At 35.0% G+C, this 24,655-nt stretch overlaps 1 protein-coding gene and 1 non-coding gene across 11 annotated transcripts in view; both read left to right on the forward strand.

Moving 5' to 3' along the window:
- Positions 1 to 24,655, forward strand: part of LRRC4C (leucine rich repeat containing 4C) — a 1,316,491-nt gene that overhangs the window by 332,200 nt on the left and 959,636 nt on the right. The gene's annotated exons all lie outside the window — the stretch shown is intronic.
- On the forward strand, positions 3,139 to 3,244 carry LOC126936654 (U6 spliceosomal RNA). Its single transcript, XR_007719484.1, has one exon. It is a non-coding gene; the product is annotated as a U6 spliceosomal RNA (small nuclear RNA).

Raw genomic sequence — 24,655 nt, forward strand, 5'->3', positions numbered from 1 at the left:
TCAGCATGCAAAATAATTTGACTTCCTTGCAAGACCCCACATGTCCCATCCAAACATGTCACCAAACATGATGTCTAAAGCCTTGTAGTTTGCTTTAGGTCCAGATGTGAATGAGGATCCCTATTGCAACCCGTGTTGATCAAGAGACTAGTGAACTACAAACAGGTTTTACTAGGTACCACCTTAAATCTTACTTAGGTCTTACAAGAAGTTTTACAACCTTATTTTCCAATTAATCTTTATCCTGAAGCTATTTTTTGATTTTTTTAAAAAAATTAGAAGGGTAGAAATACTAAAAACATGACAATTTTTTAATATTTTATTTTATTTTAATTTCTGGGATACATGTGCAGGGCATGCAGGTTTGTTAAATGTGTGCCATGGTGGTTTGCTGCACCTATCAACCCATCACCTAGGTATTAAGCCCTGCATGCATTAGCCTTTTTAAAAATTATAAATTAAGTAGTACTTGGTTATTTTATTAATTTCTCTACATTCTACTTTCAATTGAGTGCATTTTCTTTAAAGTCTACTCTTTGTTTTTATACCTGCCCCTTACGTAGCTCAGAAAAGGCAAATAACATTTTCAATGTTATTTGAAATCTCCATATCCATATATAAAAATTCATTTGGCATGTTTTCTGTTATTCAAGTTACTGTATGTAATGGTCTTTTCAATTATTTTATAATCGTCCTTTCTTTCGGTTTTCAATAGTAGTTTTCGTAGTTAACTTCCCACTTCAACTAAGAATATCCTTCCTGTGGGTTGAACTGTGCCCTCATACAATATCATGTCTACCACATTCTGCTGGTCTAAAGCAACTCATGAAGGCATACTGTGAATGAACAAAATCTACCTTGATGAGCAAAAATGCAAAATACAGTTGGGTAGATAAACAGACTACCTTGATGAGTGAAACTGCGAAATAAAATGGCTTTTTTTTCCAATCTACCACAGTTTTGTTATACGATAATAATAATAATGCAAAAATATGTTTGAAAATCACTTGCTTGTCAATAAAAAGCATACAAATTTAGTTTATTTGTTAATGATACATAATAATAATACTTAGTGTTGTTTCAGACAAAAATAGGCATATTCTTATGCCAGAAACTAAAGTTAGAAAATCTCATTACTAATGAATTTATTGATTACCACCTGGTTTTATTAAATGAAGGAATTTTTTGGAGAATGTGAATTTTTTGAGGATTGCCTTATGTCTCTAAATGTTAAATATTTTTATATCATGATTCAACATGGGGTTTTGTCAATAATTTTATAGAGATAATCATCAGAAAATATATCTGGTCTTTCTGATTGTCACTTCAGATTCTAATGGCCATGTCTGGAGACAGATGGCCTTGCTTACTCCCCAGATAGACCTTTGTTAATTTTGACTACTCTGGAGCAATTCTGGATGGGGCTATATAATAGTTGTTTTCCCTGTGTCCTTGAGGATCATTTGCAAATACCCTAATGTTTCAAACATTCTGGCTGAAAACATATATACAGTAGCCTCTCACTCTCAAACTGATGACTGGTGTCCATAGAAGTATTATCTTCTCATATCCCTGATGGGGTTGGGTATCCCAGCCCTGGGATTCTGACTCTTTAGCCTCTGTAATTCTTTGATTATTATTTTAAAGTCATCATATATCTATTTCCAAATGGATGTAATTTCAATCCATGACATTGATACAAATGTATAGATGTCTTCCAACTTTCGTTTCCCATATTCTTGTAAATTGTCAGCTGAGTGAAAAAAATAATAAATAGAGGAAACTTTTTTTTTGGATTTTAACATAGAAATGACATTTTTACCCATAAAATAATCACTTCTAAAATAGAATAATTACCATTCATGTTAATGACTGTCTCTGTTTATAGATAGAAAATTAAGTTTTTAAAAAGCATTTTAAAAGAAGCAGTGTAGAATCTGAGAGCAGAAGAGCTTGCTATATAGGAATTTTTACTCTAGTCCTGTATGCTTGGTTTGGCTAAGTTTATAGTGAATTACCAAGTGCTGTAGAATGAAGAAAAGACAGTTCCCCAGCCCACTGGCACTGCTGAATGGAACATTCATTACAGAATTCTTGGACTTATAGAACCTGGCTTATATTTTCTACTGAAAAGTACTTGGGATATGATAGAAGTTTGGATTGGTGGCAAAAGATGGGGTTTTAATCATGGCGTTCACTTACGAGACATGTGGATATCGAATTATAGTATGCCTGATGCCTCAGTTTCTTCATTTCTAAATTGATGCTAATAATACCTAACTTCTCTATCTGGTATGGGTAGAACGTAAAATAGCATGTGTTCAAGCACTCTGTGAACTTAAAGAATTGTAACTTACCATTTTTGATGTTTCTTATCATTATTATCTTGAATTCTTCTAAGGATACAATTTTATTCACCGAAGAAACCAGCGGGTTGTTTCTATATGAAACTGTGCAGAACCCAGGCATTTAGGCTTCAAAAATCAATTGCCTAAGTATAGGAGAGAAAAGACATGCTGTGCCAATAACTCACTGAAATAATGTTATGGAGCAATGAGTTGATCTCAAACTTAATGTGAGTACACAATGTGAAGTGACTGCAAGACTCTGGCGTGATTAGGAAGAAAAGAGTTTAGGTAGGAAGTTGTAGTCTTATTCTTCTCTGCATTGATTAAACCACACACCCAGAATATTGAGTGCAATTGTCGGCATAATATTTTAAAGAATTAGAGGAAATCCAGAGTAATTCCAGGGTGAGATTTGTGAAAGGCTTAGAAATCATATCACCTGAGAAAAATTTGAGTGAACTCAGAGAAGCTGAGAAAGAATGAGTAAATTTATCCTGTATTCTTCTGAGGACAAAGCTAGAACCAATGGTAGAATTTATTTTTAAAAATTATAGCTCAGAATAGAGAAAGCATTAAAATCCAGAATTGCCTGAAGGCAAGACATGATGACTCACTGAGCAAGGAATTTACCCTCCTTGGAGGTGCTTCAAGAGAGGCTGCCTGACCTCCCTCACCACACTTACATAGGATGGGAATTTCCAATTGTGTTGGAGGTTTTATTGGATGATCTCAAGTTCTTCCAACAATTCACCGTACATACTCAAGACTGCTATAAAATATTTAGTATAGTGCTCCCTTAGGCTGAACACATACTAAAGTTGGAATAATACAGAGAAGATTAGCATGACCCCCATACAAGGATGACACACAAATTTTTTAAGCATCAATATATATGTATATAAAATAAATAAAATAAAATTATAAAATAAATTATTTAGTATACCAAAAGCATCATTTTCTGAAATCCATGAAATCCTGATTTTATGAGATGTTTCATTAAGAATATCGTCTACCTATAAGATACTTTTGGGGTACTCCACCTGCTATAGTTCATCTAGAGTATGACGGTACACATCGTTAGATTGGAAACTCTGAATTCTAACAATAAAGATACCTGAAAAATATGTTTGGCTCAATTTTTTCTTATTTGATCATGCAATATTTATCTATATTTCTATCGATTTATTTTTACATATAATCTCTATTACTAACCTGTATAATGATTGGCACAAGAAATCATCTGGGCATATTAAAAGTTATGATTTTAAAAATAAGTGATCCAGATCTCTTCTAGTTTATAAGATATATATTGTCAGTTGAAAATGTCAAAGTTTTACTTATTTTCAAATATGAGGCAGTTTTCAGAATGCAACACAATTTGATCTAGCTTCCTAGGATGGCGGAGGAGTTATGATAAAACTGAGCGCCTAACATATCAAACCTTCCAGCATCATTCCAGCTATTAATAATGAGTATCAAAAAACTTGAGGGTATACTTGTTTGCCGACAGAACTAACAGAATGTGGCTGGGTTCAATCAATATGTTTTACCCTATTGTATTTTGAAGAGTTAAACTGTTACTTGACCAAAGGCTGAAATCCTAGATGTATCTACAGAGTTCAGCAGTATTTTCCTGATATCTCAGCTAGCTATTTCTCTTCAACGTATATCCATTTGGTTCAAGGTTTTTTTACATATATTTTTGCTTTTGCATTTCTCCAGCTTCCCAGCAGTGTTTCCTATGAGTAAGGAGATGTTTATTATATATACCACCAATTTGACTTTATTCTACATTTTTCTTTATTTATCCCAGCTTAGGATCATGTCATTCCCCTACCATTTGTGTGGATTTTTCTAGGTGAGTTTTTTTTTTTTTTTTTTTTTTTGCTGCTAATGATGGCAACACCTCTACATTTAGTTCTCAGGCTGACTCTCCTGGAATTGGTTGTTTAGAACCGGAGATTATTGATCTGCCTAGGCTTGATCTGTGCTCCCTTTATCTGAGCTGACAATATTTGCTCTATGACTCAGCTAACATCTCCTTTCCTCAGGGTCATCCCTTTTATTTTATCCTCTAGCATGTGGACAGTCCTCCTATGGCAATGTGTTCTGACCTCCTCCTGTGATCTGATCCTGACAGGGCCAGAGAAAATGTTCAGGTTAATGAAGAGCCTCATTATAAACACACATCCACTTGCTATTGTGTTGACTCACATTAAATTCTCCATGTGATTATATTCTGGGTTGAATTATCTAACATTTAACGATGTACTAGGCATTGAATAGTATAGTAAATGCTTCTGCTTAGTAGGAAAGGGAAGGCGTTGGAAATAATTTAAAAGAAGTATTACAAGGGAAAAGTACATAAAGATGTATTGCAAATTTATCATAAAGCCTGAATGAAGTAAAGTAGCTATTTTCAAAATTCAGAATGGGAATATTAATGTCAAGTATGTATTGCTTATCAAGCCTACTCCTTATCAGTGTGAGAGAGTTTCACAATATATAAAAGTTATAGCTTTGCTAAACTGTAAATACAATAAGATCAAAGACTGACTTTTTAAATGACCAATATATCCTATAATGTCATGGTTTTTGTAAGAAATAGGTGGTACTCCAAAAAGGGGTATTTGAAAGAAGTTTGAATAAAAAGGATCTTTATGAGGAAATCTTGGTTAAAAGAAACCAACAGAGGATGGCAAAGCACCTTTAGGTTAGTTTATTAGTTTGTTTTTACACTACTATAAATACTTACCTGAGACTGGGTAATTTATAAAGAAAAAAGGTTTAACTGACTCATAGTTCCACAGGCTTAACAGGAAGCATGACTGGGAGGCCTCAGGAAACTTACAATCATGACAGAGGGCAAAGGGGAAGCAAGCACGTCTTACCGTGGCAGAGTAGAAGAAAGAGAGAGCAAAGGGGGAAGTGGAACACACACTTACACCATCAGATTTCATGATAACTCACTCACTGTCAGTAGGGCAGCATGGGAGAAATCTGCCCCCATGATCCAATCACCTCCCACCAGGTCCCTCCTCCAACATTGGTAATTACAATTCAACATGAGATTTGGGTAGGGACACAGAGCCAAACCATATCACTTAGCAAGAGGAGGAAGACTTTATTATCCTTAGATCTGAAAGGGGAAAGGCAATGAGTGGCTACAAGAACTCACTGAGAGCTATAGCTTTAGAAAAGACTAGGTAGCCTGTTAGAAGCTGCAGCCTTCATGAAGTAATATAGCCACTGTCAAACAGTAGTCCAACAGTGAGGAGCACAAGAAATAAGCACTTTGCTTGCTTTCTCCCCAACCTCCAGTCCTCCATTAGTGCCTCCCCTGGCCAAGCTCAACTAGAATATAGGGAGCAATGAAATCCATATAAATCCATATATAGTGATCTGCCATCTGAAGCATAGAATGGGATGGAGAATGGTAGGGAGTGAACATGAAAGAACAAACAGAAAAGTACCCTTCACAATAACCAGTACAGAATACTATGCCTGGAACTCAGTAGATATTTGTTGAATGGACAGATGGTTTTTTGGCAGGTTGGATGAATGAAAAGAAAACTTGAATTTACTTATTTCATTTATAGTAAAAATTTTGTTTTTTTTTTTTTTTTTTTTTTTCTGGCTGTTCAGTCGCTGGACTCCTTTGCTTGAGGAATTTGTCATTTTCTGAGTTTTAGTATATGGTAGGCCTCTTCCTTCAGTTATGAAAGCTTTAAGGCCAGATCTCTGCTACAAATTGTCTGTTATAAGGTAGCTAGGCAGATACGGTGCTTTAGACTGAGACCAAATCAGAAGGGAAGATTTTAGCATTGATTCTAGTTTTGACAACAGTTTTTTCTCCTTTAAAACTCTCAGAAAGAATGACACTACTTTCTTTTTGAAGGTAAAAGTTTCTGTGTAATCCTATACTAGTCAATTTTTAATAGCAAAAACTGAAAGTTCAGTGTTGCAAAATTCAAACTAATGTCCTCAGCTAATGTATACATACATAATTCTTTATTTAAATAGTTGGAATCTGTTAAGCATAAATGTATCTAACCTAAGTGAAACCAACTCAACTTTTCAAGAGAGAGCAAACACGAAAGCCATCACAGGAAACACATGTTTCACAATCCTGAAAGTCATGAGACTGCCTGTTAGCAAACATAAGGTTTTAGTTCATTGCACTCTTCTAACTTTCATCGGCAAAGTCCCTTAACCTTCAACTTATAATTTGAGATAGTGGCCAAATCTCTTCAAACTTTGGAAAGAGCCATTAGTGACATGACGTTTGAGGGATTCTCCAACAGGCTATAAAACAGAACAGCAAAATTGTTCTGTCAACTAAGTGGTTTAGGCAAATTGACTTCCCTAATGGGATTACCTTTGCATTAATTAAATCATTCCAATGTCTTGCTCAAGTACTGCAAGCTCTCCTTTGTGTTTTCTTCCAGAAATAATTTAATCTACCACAGAGTGACTTCTCCACTTACTAGCTATGTGACCTTAGGGAAGTTACTCAATCTCTTTGCATCTCATTTTTTTCTCTCTCAAAAACTGAGATGATTGCAGTAGCTATCTCGCATTCTAGAAAATGAAAATTAAAATAAAGTATACTGTGTACTTAAAACAGTGCCTGAACATATAAAGATTGTTTGGAAAATGTTAGCTAAAGAGATACATGAACATCATCAGCAAACGACAACAAAAAAGTACAGTGGAATAATACAGAAAATCAAGAGGGAAGGCAAAGAAAGCCATGGATGATAATGAATTGTTAAAGCATGGTACTCTTTACACTTCTCTTGAGTTAATCACCTATAGTATTGCTTACAAAAATTTACAATGTTTTTTAAATGTAAACAAATAAAAAGAAATAAGCAGAGAAAAAAGTACATGGGGGGAGCACAACTATTTTTTGGGAAAAAAAAGGTGAGAAGCCAGGCGTGGTGGCTTACGCCTGTAACCCCAGCACTTTGGGAGGCTGAGGCTGGTGGATCACGAGGTCAGGAGATCGAGACCATCCTGGCTGACACAGTGAGACCCCCATCTCTACTAAAAATACAAAAAATTAGCCGGGTGTGGTGGCCAGTGCCTGTAGTCCCAGTTGCTCTGGAGGCTGAGGCAGGAGAATGGCGTGAACCCGGGAGGCGGAGCTTGCAGTGAGTGGAGATCATGCCACTCCTCTCCAGCCTGGGTGACAGAGCAAGGAGACTCTGTCTCAAAAAAAAAAAAAAAAAAAAAAAAAAAAAAGATGAGAAAAGGATTTATTTTGGAATGCTTCATAAATAGGACACTCTATGATGTAATGAAAAATGCCCTTGATGGTGATCCTTATAATGAGTGATAAGTTCCACAGGGCTGTTCATTGTCAAAACTCAAACTAGGTCAATGGCATCTCAATGAAATTTGCTTTACTAAAAGGACAACCTGTTGCCATCCAAAAGGAAGAGGTTCTGGATGTGGAAGACACAGAAGAATTGAGGGTGGGGAGACTGATTTGCCTTTTCAGAGAAGAGAGAGAAGCTACTCAATGACTGGTGGAAATGGAATTTACTGATTGAGAAATGAATGAATTGATTATCATAATAGGAAATTTAGGGTTGAGAGAGAGCCATCAAATGTGGAGAAAGGAATGGACAGTGACCAAACCTAAGTAAAAAACAATTTTGTTCTGAGCTTTGGGCTTGGGTAAGAAAAGAGCAAGACACAAATTCTGCTCTGCTGTCTTTGATTCTAGTTCCCACCTCCCTGCTTTCAACTTCAGGCTGAGGGGCTTTTTAATGCTTAGAGTTCAATCTGCAGCATGTTGGATGTCTGACAACTTTTGGGGGCTGTGAAAGCTGTCAAAATAAATTGCCCTCATAATGTAAGAGGGAAGCCAAGCTCCATCCCTCTGGATGCCGCAAATGTGCATACTCAGCTAGAAAAAACAGCATTGTGCTTCAGCAGCCTACTGGATATATTGGTCAAGGGTGAATTTCCAAGGACATCCCTTTGAAATTGCTATACAATTCTTTAGGTTTGGCGAGTAAGTCAGTTTCATTTTCCTGGGGCAATGCATTTGTAATGTATACGTTGATATTTGATAAAGGAATGACCATTGAAGGGGTAGCAAGTTTTAGAATTATTGCCTAAACTTTCTTCCTTACCTCAGGTCAGTCACCTTTAACACTTAAATGCCGACCTTTAGCACAGAAGAGTTTAACTGTTATCAATATCTTTCACCATTTAAATAGGTTTTATGGTGCATGCAGTATTTAAATCTCCACTTTAATTTTAAATTCTTGCACTCTGATCATAAGTGTAAAATAAGCTAATGTGAATTTTTCTGGAATTACTAATTAATAATGAGTTTTCTTCTCATTTTTGAAATGGTCCTATTGGACCATTTTGTTCATTTTTTCTATTATAACATTGGAGGGTAGGGGCAAAACACCAGGTTTATGCTTTTTACTGATTTAATAATGTCACAACACCATATCCTACAACCTGAGAATGACTTAGACTTTTTATTCTATCAAATGTTTTCCTTAGAAAATGCAATATCCCATTAAATGAAGTTTAAAAATAATGATGACATCAATGCTTAATTCCACCACTCATAAAACAATGCTCTTTTCCACATGCACTTTTTACATACGTACATAAAATTGCATAGCTGCTATCAGAGTTTATAGAATGACATTTGTATTAAACTATTTTAACTTAATTATATCATAAAATTACTTAGCCATTATCACTGATGTTTTAAATATCAGTGATCAGTATTTCATTATGTTGATAGTTAATATATATATATATTTTAATTTGTATCAGTAAACCACTCTAAAAGTGGATTTGGTAAGTGGCTATAAACAAAGCAATTTATTTAGTTCTCAATGCTGTGGTCAGCAATTTAAGCTCAGCTCAGCTGGGCAGTTCTATTCTCAGCAGGGCTCTTTCATGTGTCAGCAATCAACTGCAGGTTGGGTAGATGGCTTTGCTTTGGGGAGTTGGCTTGTTTTCAGCTAAAGTAACGGGGGTCCCTGGGCCGCAAGTTTTTCATTCTCCAGCAGGCTAATCTGGGCTTGTTCACATGGTGGCTGCTAGTGTTCCAGTGCTCCTAGTACAAACTAGTGTTAGGCATTCTATTGGCCAAAGCAAAGCCTGATGCCAGTCCAGGTTCAGGAAGTGTGGAAGTACATTTCATTTCTTGATGGGAGAGCTGCAGTCACAATGCAAAGGGCATGGCCTATGGTGAGGTGGTGAGGAGGTGTGGGGTAAAAATTTACGGACACTTTACAATATTAAATATTTCTATTGCAATTAACATTGCAGTGAACTTTATTGTACTTATAACTTTTGTTAATTTCTGCTGAATAATGTCAATAACTTAACCAAAATCATCGGGATAAATTCCTGGGAGTACAATTAGTAAATGATATGTTAAAATGTCATCATGATAACATCAAATTAATAGAGGATTTTAAGAGTAATTTTTGACTCTTAAAGTGGTTTTGGCAACTCACTTTGTCTAACATCTCAGTCCTTCCACTCCCTTTCCATTTTGCTGTTTCTCCAAAATGACTGTAGTAAATACTATTGTTTTGGAAACTTAGTACGTGCTCAATAATATTGGTTGTTATTATTACTGTTACTATATTTTGCTCTTTCAACCAGCCTTTCTGCAGCGGTACTACCTTCAATTGCTCTTTCTCTGTTCTAGGATCAGCCAATCATCACAGATCATTCATTTAAAATAGATTAATACATTGTAATTAAATATAAATATAAACTTCAGCTGTTTACTGTGTAATTGGGCTTTGTTAAATGCTATATATATTAACTAAATTATCCTGCAACCTATGAGCTAGGTATTTTATGATTCAATTTTAAAGCTGAAAAACCTGAGGCTTCATAGCTTGTCCAAAGTCACACAGGATGCATATGGTGGAGCTGGGACTTGGATTATGTTTATTTGAAACCTAAGCTTATAGTCTTAAATGTTCTGTGTTAGTTTTTACTTTTGATGATACATATTCATATACATATCCATTTATATTTAACACAGTGACTAGACGCAGCAGAGTAGATGCTAAATAAATGGTAGCTTAAAGACACAAAAAGTAATACAGGTTAATTAATACTGTCACATACATATTTGAACATTGTTGGGCTAGTCTCATGGTGGAAAGGGGAAGGTTAGAAGAGTCACAGAGGAGCTGGTCTCACCTTTGGAACAGGATGATCATAAAAGGGGTCAGACGAAACTTCTAAGAACCAAAACCTTGCCAGCTAGGAGGCAGGCAAATAGCCTCAGTAATGCCTTGGATAAAATGAAAAAAAGGCTACAATAACGAGATTGTGATTCAGGAACATAGCTCTGGTCACCAGTTGGGGAGACTGACAAGGACAATGTTAGTCCACAATCCTGGGAGACCCTGATTACCAGGCAGATCATTTAGAGAACTTAGAAATGAGAGTCAAAGTGGATCTCAGTTATTGGGCCTAAAATATTGAGGTATAAGATCTGTGTTTCATGAATTAAAGACAGAATATTAAAATAAACTTTATTGAAATCTGAAACAAGTGTTTAAACTGGGTACACTATTATTTTTTCCCGTCGCAAAAGAACATAATTAAAAGATTATGTTTTTAAGGGTTATTTAGACTATATTGCCTTCCTTCTTCAATGTGTTTTAGCAGAAAAGAATGAATAGCAAAAAAAATTTTTGCCAGTATTTCTCTGTTTTGGTTGACTCCATTTTACTGTTAAATAAGGAGCAAAATCACTAGAATGTCTATGTGCAAAAAAAAAAAAGATGGAGGGATATAGGGAACAGTGATCTAGTCAATCAAATTAATTAAGAGTTGACTATAGTAATAGCTACTTAGCAAGCCATTCGTTCTTTTCTTAAAATTCAAATTTTATGACTAAACCTCATGAATTTATAAATTAGCATATCATAAAAGAAGGTCCTGCTTTTCATTTAGCTCTGAAAGTTTTAGTAATGTGATTACAGTTTGTTCTTTACTCTAAGTCTTTCTGAAAAAGTTACTTAGCTTTAGAGAAATAGGCAAGATTTAACACATTGTTAATATTTATAACTTTTTTATTATAAAAATTTTCAAGCATATATCAGAGAGAAAATACTACAATAAACTCCTGTAAACATGTCACCTGCCTTCAACAGTTATGAAAAAAATGGCGAGTCTTGTTTCATCCCTGCCCTCATCTACTCCTCCTCCACTGTATTATTCTTAAAGCAAATCCCAGGCATAATTTCACAAATACTTTTCTAAAATTACTTTTGAAATTTTGAAAAACTTATTTACTAGGCTATTGAAAATTTGTTATATCATGTCTGATTCAGTGGCATTATACATTACCTTGAATCATTTACTACTTTCTTTGATTTTTAGATATGCAGCTGAACTAAGTTTTAAATGTATCAGCTGTTCAATACTCCTTGGTCAAGTGCTATCGTAATGTATTATATCCTTGTCATAAACAATGCAAAAACATTCTTATTGAATCAGCTTCAGTGAATTAATACTGTTTTATTGTACTTATTTTTAAAATTTAGAGATGTGTTTAAAAAAGGGAGATTATGAGGATGAAATGTTAACTGCTTTTCTTGGGGGAAAATGTTATTAAATTTTATCTAAATTGCTAATTCTTTCTAAAAAATTTTTTTAACCTAAATGATAATGTCTTTTGAGATTGAGCAGTTATACACTTGAACTTGTCTTCAGGACATCCTTTGAAACAAATCTTAGATTAGCTATATATCAAGTAAAGTAGCTATATATCAATAGGCTGGCATATACATAAGAGGGAAGGTTTTGTTCTCTTTCCAGGGAATTCTTGTTTGCTTCATAGCATCAGCTGTCTGGAATTCTAGAATTTACTTGTCTATTTATTAAATAAATAATAAATAATAGATTTTTTAAAAAGATTTAAAGCCATTGAAAATTATCTTGGAAATAGTTGATTTTATAGTATTCCAGAGCTGTCACAATGTAATACTGAAAACTGAAAGTTTTTATTTTGTTCATTACAATTTTTTGATCCTCAAATATAAGGTACTATATCAATAAATAATTGTTATCATATTTTCGAGAGTTCCGAAAAGACATATACATTAGCAGTTTGTGAAGCTATATTTATACTGATAAACTTTAATAACAGTTTGATTACCTTAATAGAAAATGGGCTCTTTTAAACACTGATTATATTTAGTTTCAACTAATATTTACATAATGCGTTCTCATGGTGCTTCTAGAATTTATGTATTTTGGAGATATTGCACATACCTTCTATTCTGTTAAAGAGATTGTTTTCTGCCACTTTATGTGTTTCCAACAGATAATCATGAAAGGATGTGTGCAGAAATGTTAAACAAAAACCCATAAAACAATGAGGTAGAAATCTTGGTGCAATGGTCAGAATCCAGCATGGGACAGATGATTAAAGGGAGTGTAGTCTCAAGAAAACTTGGTGCTGATTTCAGTGGGCCAAAGGCTTGGGGAAGAGGCTCAGATTGCTTGGTAGAGAAGAAGCGTACAGCCAAGGTATCCCAGTCTACTGGACAAAATATTATTATATCTTCTTCACCCTCTAGCAATGAATCATTTCACCTTTAAACCTCCAACACATTTTAAAACATGCAAAAAATCTTATTTTTTGTGAATTGCTGAGTGACTTTCAGAAATTTGGTCTCTGCCTGTGCTATAGTTTAGACAAAGCCATTATCCCTCCAAACTGTGTGGTAATGACAGAATACATGCTGCTTAATGTAAACTCACAGCCCGGTGCTGGGCAGACATGATTAAGCTGTCATCTTCCCCAACAGCATCAGCAGGAGAAAAATAAAGAAGCAAAATAATCTTATTCATATTTATTAGGGGACTTTGCAGTGGGTCTGTGCCCTCATGCAATTGACATTTTTGCTCGTGCTTATGGCTGATGAGCTGTGGATCAATTTAAATTAATCCTTTGCTAGCCTAGAAAAAAAATACTGACTTTTATAAGGTGGCATCACCCCCATGTCTCCTTCCTCTCTATGTCTTAGCAAATACACACATTCATTTATTCTGAAAGTTTAGCATGGTTAGATATTATTTGCAAAATTTAAAATATCGTAATATGGATCAACCTATAGGCAAATAAAGCCTTCAGAAAATTTACTTGTTTAGTTTTTAATTTACTTGTTTAGGTTTTAATTCTGTGTTTGTGTCCTTTAACCCAATATACACTAATTCCTGCATGCACAGTCATACACACAAACAAATGTATGTGTGCACACACACCTACTCATGCATGTTTTTTGCTGTCTTCATCATTTGTTTTTCTACTGCATTAGTGAAAATCAGAGCTTTCTTTTTTTTTTTTTTTTTTTTTTTTTTTTTTTTTTGAGACGGAGTCTTGCCCTGTCGCCCAGGCTGGAGTGCAGTGGCCGGATCTCAGCTCACTGCAAGCTCCGCCTCCCGGGTTTATGCCATTCTCCTGCCTCAGCCTCCCAAGTAGCTGGGACCACAGGCGCCCGCCACCTCGCCCGGCTAGTTTTTTGTATTTTTTAGTAGAGACGGGGTTTCACCGTGTTCGCCAGGATGTTCTCGATCTCCTGACCTCGTGATCCGCCCGTCTCGGCCTCCCAAAGTGCTGGGATTACAGGCTTGAGCCACCTCGCCCGGCCGAAAATCAGAGCTTTCAATGAGGAAACTCATTATCTTGGGTATAATGAATGTGCTCTGACTCTCTTTTTATTTGGAATTGAAGAAAAAAATCTGTACCTATGCATTAATTCTTAGGTATAATCCTTGAATAAAATGCTTTTCCAACATGTGCATGTGATGGTGTGCAAAAGTCAGAAAGGAGAATACATGATTGAAATTATAAAATGACAGTGGGGTTCCTATCAGTTCCAAGAAAAGCAGAAGTGCATTTGTTTATACAATTTTAAAGGAACAAGAAGAGGGCTTATTCTATGCCCATTGCTTTGATTCAAAGCCGCTACTTCAACTCCCCTGACTCAATTTGGAGTATAGTAAGACTGACAGAGAAAGAGATTAAAGATCTGTAACCTTCCTGCAAACAACCCCAGGCTGCCCTGCCCACCTAATAGACAGCATCTAAGACAGGGGAAGAACACATTCTCCTAGTTCATTCAATTCTGAGCTTTCCTATCTTGGACTGTCAAGGAGATGCCAGCTTCTGCCAAAGTGCCTGCTCTCCAGGAGATGCTGAGATTAGAAACTGGCCAGAAAGGCTTTACTTGTTTTTGTCATTGAGCAATCAGTGTCAGGATGTCAGGAACTTACCTCATTGGATGTAGAGGTGACATCTTGATACATTAGCTTGCCAAGGAGTTGGCAGGACCATGACAGCTTCTGGCTGTTGGCATCCTGGATTCATTTACTTCCCAAACTGTTAATGCAGCAAATTAACCTTGTCTGATGAACTTCTGCTACATTTTCAAGGGTCATTGGATATAGACAGAGATAATAAGCAAAGTATTTCTAATACTTTTTACATCCTCTCTCACTCATCTCTTAACTTGCTTGTTGCCTAACCTCTTCTACTAGACCTTTCTATGAAAAAAAAAATTGTCTAATCTCTGATAGAATAATACTGAATTTGGGTATATTTCTAGTATCTATGATAGGCAGAGCTTTTTTTTATAAGGTTAATCATGATGGACCATCTCCATGAGGATATTGATGAGCTAGTTGGTACCACCACCAGATATGTAAAATCTAGACAGGGAAAGGTTACTTTTACTTGTGCTTCTACATGAAGGTTTTTGTCTATGTCACAGGTGCTCTGGAGCCACTGCAGATTCCCATGTTCCAATCACAGCAGAGCAACCTGTCTGTAATTTCATATTTCAAAGTGCTAAGAAGAAAAAAATAGAGACCCTGGACTTTCATGTCTTTGCCTCCATTTTAACTACTGAGATAAAGGCATGCATTTATATCACCACCTTTTTTCCTGTCTTTGCCAAATACTGAAAAACAAATTGTATTTTCATAGAATAAATTAAAACCTGGAGGAGATTTAATAGTTTATCTAATATACTTTACCTACAGGAAACGGAAGTACAGAGTGGTGGTTATGAATTCAAAGGTATGTTCACAGAAAATAACATTGATTCCCGTCCCTGGGCCAGGAACACTGCTCCCTGTGTCTGCCTTTTGTATGTCACTGGGCTCTCACAACAACTTTATGAGACAGGTAATGATGAGCTTCATTACTTACAGCCTCAAAGAGGCAGACTCAAGAAGTTATAAAGAGTATGTAAGGGCTCTGGAAACAGCTTCCCTTTTCAAATTGTGACAATGTCTCTTACTAGTTGTGCAACTTTGGACAAGGCATAAATTCTCAACCCTTTAATTTCTTCAGTTATAGAATACCAATAATAATAATGCCTTTCTCATCTGTTAGTGGCTTACATGAGTTAAAACGCCAATCTATGAGTATAATGCCCAGCACAGTGCTTCTCCAATGTAGTCTCCAGTCCTTCAGCATCTGCATCGCTGAGAACTTCCTAGAAATTCAAATTCTTGGGTTACAACTCAGACATATTGAATCAGAAATTCTGGGGGTGAACTTCATTAATATATGTGTTAATAAGATCTCCAGGTTATTTGGATGCTTGTTTACATCTTAGAACCACTGGAGTAGAACACAGAAATACTTTAAAAAGTGCTGAATTTGAAAAAAGTGCTCCTTAAAAAAAAAAAAAAAAAAAACCCACACCGGGCGGGATGGTTCGCGCCTGTAATCCCAGCACTTTGGGAGGCCGAGGCGGGTGGATCACGAGGTCAGGAGATCGAGACCATCCTGGCCAACACGGTGAAACTCCGTCTCTACTAAAAATACAAAAAATTAGCCAGGCGCGGTGGCAGGCGCCTGTAGTCCCAGCTACTTGGGAAACTGAGGCAGGAGAATGGCGTGAACCCAGGAGGCGGAGCTTGCAGTGAGCCGAGGTCCCACCACTGCATTCCAGCTTGGGCAACAGAGCAAGACTCCATCTCAAAAAAAAAAAAAAAAAACCCAGTTGTGACTTTGTGAATTCAGTATTGAACCTTTCCCAATATTTGTATTGATATCACGTGACTGAAGAGTTAAAAAGAGATGAAATATTGACTTTCAACCCTATGAAAATATATCTTTGAAATGGGTTGATAAAACTTGCAAAAAGTAGCAATAAAAAGTTTTGAGCACAATATTATTCATGTAGAAGACTGAAGGTACTCCTCACTACATGTGGAATAATTTAATTGCTTCATGTATGCCTGCGATGATAAACACTATTAACATTTAGCTTGACATCTAGGAGTACAGTTTAGAAGTCATTTCTAATATTTATTATCTCAATGATATTGAATAAGTTATTTACATTCTCCTTGTCTTAGTTTACTCATTTTTAGGATGGGAATAATAAGAATATATAAATCCATCAAGAGAATTAAATAATATGATTCATGTAAAGTGCAAATGGCTGGCTTTAAGTAAATATTAGCTAGTATTATTATTAAGCTTGTACTTTGCATTCTGTATTAAGTCATTAAATCATCTCAATAGCCACTCGTAGTAAATAATATTATGTCTTTATATCATTGATGGGAAATCTGAGGATCATAGAGATTAAAGAATAAGCCATAAGTCACCCAGTTATGTACTAGAGACAGGATTGAATCCAGAAAATCTAATTCCAAATCTACTTACTTAACTACAGATAAGCAGAATAGTTGTAGATATTTCTGACTTCCCATGGAGCAATAAAATAGTGGGTTGAGGAAAAACCTCAGGAAGATAAACTGTGAGGTATTAACCAGGATTTTCCCCATAAGAGGTTGATGTTGCATTTTGTCTTTGGTACACACTGTTGTAGAGGAAAAATTATAAAGATCATTATCTCAAGAAATGATCTTGAAGAAAAAGCAATACTATAAACAAAAAACCCAAACACTTTAAAGTTGAGGAAAGTATTCCCTTCCTTCCCTTTATACTCTTAAAGAGATTGATCAAAGGGGCCATTTTGAGCTGGGTCTAGGAGAACTTCAATGGGAAGAAATGGTGTTGTAGGGTGGGTTTGATGAGCTGTCTGATTCCTTTCACAAAATTCCTTGGACTCAGTTTTAGAATCTTTAAAATGCAAATGTAAAACTAGATGATTAATAATTTATCTTCTAGTTCTATTACACACTTTTTAGATATTGTTTTTAATTATCAGCAAAAAGGGAACATATAAAAGAAAAGATACTTAGAGACAGTAAAGAAGGAGACTTTCCAAAATTTAAAGGTTGTCATTTCATTGAATCTTAGCTCAAAGCCCCTGAGGGCTCTGGGGCCAAACAATGTAAGTTTTCTTCTAGTTTTATATCTAGCTTTGTTTCTGCTTCTGAATAAAGCCCTTACTGTCTTTCTATAACAGTATATATAAACTATCTCCATCATGACAATTTCTTCAAATTCATAATTATATCAGCTGCTTTATTTGTGATTTGATAGGGTTGCTTTAAAAGACATAAACAGTGAAGGCATGAGGGCTCTCTTTTAGCAATTGAAATCCATCAGTCATTATCTTCCACTCTAAATTTCAATCTCACCATTCCTAACATAATCAATTTTCTCCAATTATATAGTAGAAAAGTACAGGGTAACTACATACCTAGAAGAACTTTATTTTTTTCTGCGATGGGAAAGGGATAAAGGGATAAAGATGGGAGAGAAAACACAAGGACATATATCAACTAGATCAGTTAAAAACATTAAGTAATTTCTACTACCAGAAACTAATACAATTTTCTATACAGAATGTAAAATGTCACATCAAAAAAAGTTAATATCAAAAAAGGACTTTGAGGGTCAGCTCCTGTGTGTAATGCTCACCAGTGCTTTCTGAATTCGCAACTGTGGGAATGAATGTAGATGTGCTGATTTTGTCTAGCAACTCTTCATGCAATTAATATCAGACACCAAACAAATACATTTTCTAATTCTTGGTAGGTTGTTAATTTTTATGGAAGTCAGTCAAGATAATAATTTCGGTCATGATAGCATACAAGAAAGGTTTACTTCACTTCTAAAATATATGTTTCCAGTGGAAATAATTAGAATCTTTTAGAATGGGGACTATTTGTCAAGGGTTGGTAATTTAAACAAAACGTGAAGCTTTCAGAATTAGCAAAATACTATTGGTTTCATCAAGATGCCATTTTTTATTACCTTCAGCTGCATATAATATACAAATTAATGGGAATAATATATTTGACAAGTAGATATCCTAATGAATTTGTGATCTGGGTCTTTCTTAAATAGTAGGCATGGGTTTGGTTGAAGTTCCACAAAATATAGACTCTGGGAAAAGTGAACAAAAATAAGTGCCTCTCTATCTTTATGTGAGTTAATATGTCTTAAAGACAGAATTTGAATTATAATCAAATAGGGAAGCTTAGTTTGTAAATTAAAATGTATTACTAACCTTATCTTAAGCACAAATAATAGTAAGACTGTAAATGAGAGAATGGATATATCACGAAAAGTTTAAGCAAGTACTGCAGATACTACATGACAAGTGAAAATGAGGGTGTCGACATCTGCCTGCATGTATGCTCTGAAGGTTATTACGTAGCTTAAAGGCTAAGGGTGGGGAAGAGGGAAAAAGACTAGGGGAATTAGAACATAATATAATGATACAATATTTGTTCTACTTGATAAGAATCACTTGTAACCTGCCCATTAAAGCTTATCAGGAAGTGTTTTATTCTCATGTTATATTGAGCATTTGCCCTGAAATTATGTTTGCATTCTTAGTTGGTTTAGAGAGCACTTTTTTCTTCTCTTCTCTTCTCTTCTCTTCTCTTCTCTTCTCTTCTCTTCTCTTCTCTTCTCTTCTCTTTTCTTCTCTTCTCTTCTCTTCTCGGATGGACTCTCACTCTATCACCCAGGCTGGAGTGCAGTGGTGCAATCTTGGCTCACTGCAACCTCCACCTCCCATGTTCAAGTGATTCTCCTGCCTCAGCCTTCTGAGTAGCTGGGAATATAGGTGCTGTCAACACACCTGGCTAATTTTTGTATTTTCAGTAGATACAGGGTTTCACCATGTTGGCTAGGCTGGTCTCAAACTCCCAACTTTAGGTAATCTGCCCCCTTCAGCCTCTCAAAGTGCTGGGATTACAGTCGTGAGCCACCATGCCCGGTCACTTTTTCATTTTTCATCCCATACAGGTAAACTTGTGTTTCTTAGCGACATAATAAGATCTTCTCATTTAAATAATCTTCAAATTAATTCAAATTAATTGGTTTGATATATTTTGTTATTCTCTTTCTTGTTGCTGCTTCATTTTTATTTTTATTCTTTGTTTCTATTTTAGAAATACAACATAAATACTCCTTAAAGGCCATAAATGACAGATATTTCACTGCTAGGAAAAATTATATTTCAGGATATGTTATTATAGCTACATGTTTTATCAATTTGTATCTCTAAGACAGTGTGGTTTTACAGTTGGATAATAAAAAGATCAATAGCAAGACTGTTCAAGTGTTTGTATCATAAGCTACCAGTTAAGTAACTGCATTAGAAGGTGTTTATTAATACAGGCTGAACATCACAAATCAGAAAATCTAAAATCCAAATGCTCCAAAATTTAAAACTTTTTGAGTGCCAACATGGCACTCAAGGGAAATGCTCATTGAAGCATTTTGAATTTCAGGTTTTTGAATTTGGGGTTGCTCAACTGGTAAGTATCATGTACACATTCCAAAATTCAAAAAAAAAAAATTCAAAACCTAAAACACTTCTGGTCTCAAGCATTTAATTTTTTTTTTAAAGATGGGGTTACACTCTCTCACTTAGGCTGGAGTACATGGTGCAATCAACAGCTCACTGCATCCTCAAACTCCTAGACTCAATGGATCCTCCTGCCCCATCCTCCCAAGTAGCTGGGACTACAGGAGAACACCACCATGCCTATTTTTCCTTTAATTCTTTTTTTTTTTTTTTTTTTTTTTTTGTAGAAGTAGGGTCTCGCCATCTTGGTCAGTCTGTTCTCAATCTCCTGGGCTCAACTGATCCTCTCACCTTCACCTCCCAAAGTTCTGGCTTTACAAGCATGAGTCGCTATACCCGGCCAACCATTTTGGATAAGGATACTCAATCCATACTATTCTATACTGTAAGGATACTCAATCTATACTATTCTCTGATGTATCAATTTAGAAATATGAGAAAGATCATGAAAAAGGAAACTCATGAGCCAAATAACTACTGAAAGCATAAGCGGTATGCCCTACATAATGAATGGGTCGTGGTGTGATACAGTGTGTAACAGCATAGACTTACGAATTATGTAGTCCTGGATATTACCTGTTACTTGTTAGGTGACACTGAGAAATTTTTTAACCTTCATAAGCATCTGAGTTTTTTTTTTTTTTTCATAGATAAATTCTTAGAAGGCTTTGATGATCAAAGTAGAGAATGCATGTAAAATGCTAAGCACAGTGCCTCATGTCAAATAGACACTAAATAATACATCTAGCCATTAGCATAGTTAACCATCACAACTTTACTTGTACATTGCTGCCTCTGCTATACCCCATTTCTCACACTTTTCTACACACACACACACAAATGCACACACAGATAATACAAGTCATGGAATAATAAAGGTAAACTATTATAAAAGCAAAGAGAGAAAGTCCTGTACTAAGAACTCAGGGACCTAAGTTGATACTTCAATTGTGTCACTGACTTATTACATTACATTGAATAAGAAACTTAACCTCTCCATTCCTGTTTGCATGCAGTTAAGATGATAACTTTGGGCTAAATGTGTTTTTTGATTGAATGGGTCAAGAACAAAAGGATGAAATGACACGTTACATCAGAGTAGGTACAAAAAAGGCAAGAGACTGCAATGATTCTTTTATTTAGTACTTGATAAAAAGAGAGATAAATATCTTGGTATTAATGTTATATCATGTTTAGAAAAGTCCTTTATTATTTTAGTATAATAAAACGCATATAATATATGCATTCCCCTTCCTTTATACAGTCCTCTGCATTATTGTTTGATGTTGGATAAACTGCTTCTGCAGAAGTCTCGTTCCATTGGGAAGCGGGTTCTCTGTAAATTTCCAACACAATCTCTCCAATTGTATATCGAAGTTGTAGTTTCTTCTCAGTCTGGTGCCACTGCATTTACCCGGATAGCTCTTGTTTTTCCTTTCTTCATCATGCCAAATAAAGCTCTTGAGTATCAGTGCCTTCACCGTATCTAGTTCCTATTGCCTTTCTTGGACTTATCACATCTTATTGCATAGATTTTTAATTCAATAAATATTTCTTGAAAAACCATCTGTGCTAATCACTGAAGAGAGACACAAAAATAAATGAGATGCACTACTTTGCTCTTGGAGAGCTTATAGTCTAAAGAGCAGACCTGAAGATAAACAGATATATTAATATAATAGAGTATATGGGTAGTGATGTATATATACGATGCAATAGGAGCTTTGAAGCAGGGCATGACTTTGATGTGCAGTAGAATTTTTTTGGATGGGGTGATGCTTAGACTGCATTCAGAATAATGCATAGAAGTTTTTCAATGAAAGATTTATGGGAAATATTTTCCAAGCAAGCTGATCATAAAGATTGAAGTTGAAAGGAACCATGGTGTGTAGAAAACCAAAACCAATATATAGGAGAAAATTAAGAATAAGTTGGAGCAATGAAGATCAGATAATGTAGGGTGCTTAATTGTATTTCTTAATAATTTTATTGCAATATAATTTACATACAATAAAATCCACTCATTTTAAGTGTATGGTTCAATGATTTTTAGTAAATTTACAGAGTGATATGTCTATCGCCAATTTTTTTTTAACATTTCATCACACCAAATAGGAACCTTTTACCCATTTGTAGTCACTGCCAATCCCCATCTCCAGCTCTAGGCAACCAATAGTCTATTTTCTGTCTTTATAGATTCCCCATTTCTGGACATTTTGTATAAATGAAATATAATTTTTACACATAGCATAATGTTTTTGAGATATATTGATTTCATAACAGAAATCAGTACTTTATTCCTGACAAATATTATTCTGTTGCATGGATATATAATATTTTTATATGTTCAACAGTTTATCAATATTTTGATTGTTTCCACTTTTTAGCTATTATGAATACTGTTGCCCTGAACATTTACGTACCAGTCTTTGTGCGGACATATTTTCATTTCTTTCAAGTAAACACCTAGGAGCAGAATTGCTGGGTCATATGTTCATTCCACATTTAGCATTTTAAGAAACCGATGAACTGTTTGCCAAAGTGATTGTACGATCTTATTTTCCCACCTGCAATATAAAAGGGTTTCAATTTATCCACATTCTCAAAAACACTAGTTATTCTCTCTCTCTTTCATTATAGCCATCTTAGTGGGTATAAATTTTGAACCTCATTATAATTTTAATTAGCATTTCTTGATACTGTAGTGATATTGAGAATATGGTTATGTTCTACTGACCATTTGTATTTATTCTTTAGTGAAATACGTATAGAAATCTGTTGCTTATTTTTAATTGGCTTCTTTATTTGGCTTGAATTGACTTCTTATTGAGTTGTAATGGGTTTTTACATTTTTTGGATAAAAGAGTCTTATTGGATATAAGTTTGTATATATTTGCTCCTAATCTGTTGCCTACCTTTCATTTCTTAACTATATCTTTTGAGAAGCAAAAGTTATTAATTGTGATAATACCCAATGTATCCAGTTTTTCTCATATTTTTGTGCTCATGTGTTATATCTAAGAAATATTTGCCTAAATCAAAGGAACAAAGATTTGATCCTATATTTTCTTCTAATATGCTTAGTCCTATCCATTATGACTTAATGTTTATATAGAGTTTGAAGTAAGGGTCTACCTTCATCATTGGAGTATGCATATTGAATTGTACCAGCACCATTTGTGGTAATTGCTATCCTTTCACTATTAAATTGCCTTAGCACCTTTCTCAAAAATCAGTTGACCAAAACTGTTAAGATTCATTTCTGAGTTCTTAATTCTTTGCCATGGATCTGTGTCTATTCTTATGCAAACACTATACTGTCTTGATTCCTATAGCTTTGTAATACATTTTAAAACTGGAAAGTGTAAGTCCTACAAATTTTCTCTTCTTTTTAAAGATTATGCTGGCTATTTTTTTGCTGTTTTAAGGAGCATTGCCTATCCCTGGGGCAATGGAAAGTCGCTATGTGCTTATCATCTCTCCCAGACTGTAAACCTCTTTAGTGAGGAAAGTCTGTCTTACTCATTTCTATGTCTATTCCAGTTGGTATGTTGCACAGCCCCAGAAGATGTTTGCTGAAGATGTAATATTCTTCAACAGACACGTTATGAAGAATGACATTATGACTACTCATTGTGTTATAAATATCAATCCATATATGCTGATGAGATTTGGTAGGCTGCATTAGAAAGAGCACTGGATTGAGTGAGGGGAAATGCTAATTTCAGTCCCTATCTGTGATGCATTAGTATTTGACCTTGACAAAGTATGGAACTACTCTGAGCAACAATTTCCACATTTTCAAAGATGAGGTTAGTGATAATTGTTTTTTAAGGTATCTTCTGAATTAAGATATCATTACCAATATTAGGAAAAATAATATTTTACTTATCAACTGCTGTGTCACAGGCCATATAATAAACACAAAGAAAATAAATATAAGCAATAGGCCATGTTATCAAGGAATTTGTAATTCAGGTCAGATGGTAGAGTATACATATTTATAATAATGCTTTTTTAAAAAATTAAGCATTACTGTTTTAGAATAGTACATCTTCTTTTCTTTTTTATTTTACCTTTGATAGAGATGGTTTCCTTTTGAATTGCCATTCAGTTATTGAATATAATTCTGCAGATTTCCAGTTATATTTGGCAAGTTATCAGCACCTTCATTTTCACATACTTAAAGTATTATTATTCAAGCTTTACACATCAAGCATAGAGATTTATGTACATTAGCATTCTTTGTTCCTATGCCTTAACTTATGTGGCAGAACTATTATCTCGCATGCCATATTTGGGATTTTGGAAATGAGCACAGAGTTGTTTAAATCCAGTGAGCGCACTTCCTCTGCCCTTTGGTCAGAAATGTATGCAATCTAAAAATGTAAGAGGAAGAGAGAAATGAGATGAATAACCCAAATATAGTAGCTTATTTCAGAGATCGTTTACTATTACAGCAACCAAAGCAACCACTTCTCAAAAATCCAAAGTAGGCAGCTCTACTTTCTCATGGTTTACATGATG

The sequence above is a fragment of the Macaca thibetana genome, chromosome 14 (genome assembly GCF_024542745.1).
Source record: "Macaca thibetana thibetana isolate TM-01 chromosome 14, ASM2454274v1, whole genome shotgun sequence".
Classification (NCBI taxonomy): Eukaryota; Metazoa; Chordata; class Mammalia; order Primates; family Cercopithecidae; genus Macaca; species Macaca thibetana.